The sequence below is a fragment of the Chrysochloris asiatica genome, unplaced genomic scaffold (assembly GCF_000296735.1).
Source record: "Chrysochloris asiatica unplaced genomic scaffold, ChrAsi1.0 scaffold00152, whole genome shotgun sequence".
In the NCBI taxonomy this organism is placed as follows: Eukaryota; Metazoa; Chordata; class Mammalia; order Afrosoricida; family Chrysochloridae; genus Chrysochloris; species Chrysochloris asiatica.
Window position 1 is genome coordinate 7,566,871 of NW_006408670.1, and position 2,527 is coordinate 7,569,397.

The window sequence follows — 2,527 nt, forward strand, 5'->3', positions numbered from 1 at the left end:
CCATGTATCTAGCTCTCTGTATATAGACAAGTTGGATTCATCTGCCTTGTAGCTAGAACTCTGTATATGGAAATGTTGCACTACCCTGCCATGTGTTTAGCTTTCTGTATACTGATATGTTGGACTGATCTGCCACGTAGGCAGCTCGGTGTATATTAACATATTGGACTTGTCTGCCATGTAGGTAGCTCTCTGTATATGTACACCTTGGACACATATGCCATGTAGCTACAACTCTGTATATGGAAATGTTGCACTACCCTTCCATGTAGTGAGCTCTCTTTATATGGACAAGTTGCAGTCGTCTGCATTGTAACTGGAACTCTGTATATGGAAATGGTTCACTGCCCAGCCATGTGGCATTATGAAATCGTCTGCCATGTACCTAGCTCTCTGTATATGGATATTTTGGACTCGTCTGGATATGTTGGATTGATCTGCCAAGTATGTAGCTCTCTGTGTATGATCATATAGGATTTGTTTGCCATGTAGGTGGCTCTCAGTATATGGACATGTTGGACACATACGCCATGTAGCTAGATCTCTTTATATGGACATGTTTTACTACTCTGCCATGTAGCTAGTTCTCAGTATATGGAAATGTTGGACTCCACTGCATTGTAGCTAGTGCCCTGTATATGGACATGTTGTAATACTCTGCCATGTAGCTAGCTCTCAGAATATGGACACGTTGGACACGTCTGCCAAGTAGCTACAACACTGTATATGGAAATGTTGGACTCATCTGCCTAGTAGATAGATATCTGTATATGAAAATGTTGCACTACCCTGCAATGTTGCTAGCTCTCTGTATATGGACATTTTGGACTCATCTGCCATGTAGCTAGCTGTCTGTACATGGATATGTTGGACTGATCTGCCAAGTTGGTAGCTCTCTGTATGTGAACATATTTGACTTGTCTGCCTTGTAGCTAGCTCTCAGTATATGAAGACTTTGGACACATCTGCCATGTAGCTAGAACTCTGTATATGGAAATGTTGCACTATTCTGCCTTTTAGATAGCTCTCTGTATATAGACAAGTTGGACTCATCTGCCTTGTAGTTAGAACTCTGTATATGGGAATGCTGCCCTGCCCAGCTATGTGGTTAACTCTCTCTATATATGGAAATTTTGGACTCGTCTGCCATGTAGCTAGCTCCCTGTACATGTATAGGTTGGACTTATCTGACAAATAACTATCTCTCTGTATATGAACATATTGAACTTGTCTGCCATGTAGCTAGCTCTCAATATATGGACATGTTGGATACATCTGCCATGTAGCTAGAACTCTGTATATGGAAATGTTGCACTACCCTGCCATGTGGCTAGCTCTCTGTATATGGACATTTTGGACTCGTCTGTCATGTAGCTAGCTCACTGTACATGAATATGTTGAACCAATCTGCCAAGTAGGTAGCTCTGTATGTGAACATATTGAATTGTTTGCCAAGTAGGTAGCTCTCAGTAGATGAACACCTTTTCCACATCTGCCATGCAGCTTGAACTCAGTATATTGAAAGGTTGCACTAGCCTGCCATGTATGCAGCTCTCTATATATGGACATTTGGGAACTGTCTGCATGTAGCTAGCTCTCTATACATGGATATGTTGGACTGATCTGAAAATAGGTAGCTCTCTGTATATGAACATATTGGACTTGTCTGCCATGTAGGTGACACTCAATATATGGACATGGTGGAAACATCTGCCTTGGAGCTAGTACCCAGAATATGGACATGTTGGCCTACTCTGCCATGTAGCTAGCTATCAGTATATGGACACGTTGGACACACCTGAAATGTAGCTAGCTCTGTGTACATGGATATGTTGGACTGATCTACCAAGTAGGTATCTCTCTGTATATGAACATATTGAACTTGTCTGCCATATAGCTACCTCTCTGAATATGGACACATTGGACACATCTGCCATGTAGTTAGAACTCTATATATGGATGTGTTGCACTACTCTGCCATGTAGCTAGCTCTCTGTATATAGACACGTTGGACTCATCTAACATGTAGCTAGAACAATGTATATGGAAATGTTGCACTGCCCTGCCATGTAGCTAGCTCTCTGTATATGGACATTTTGGATTTGTATGGCATGTAGCTAGCTCACTGTACATTAATATGTTGAACTCACATGCCAAGTAGGTAGCTTTCTGTGTATGAACATATTGGACTTGTCTGCCATGTAGTTAGCTCTCAAAATATGGGCATGTTGGACTCATCTGACATGTAGCTAGTGTCCTGTATATGAACATGTTGGACTGCTCTACCATGCAGTTAGCTCTCAGTGTATGGACACATTGGACACATTTGCCATGAACCTAGAACTCTGTGTATGGAAATGTTGCACTACCCTGCCATGTAGCTAGCTCTCTATATATAGACAAGTTGGACTCATCTGTCTTGTACCTAAAATTCTGTATATGGAAATGTTGCACTACCCTGCCATGTAGCTAGCTCTCTGTATATGGACATTTTGGACTCATCTTCCATGTAGCTTGCTCACTGTAC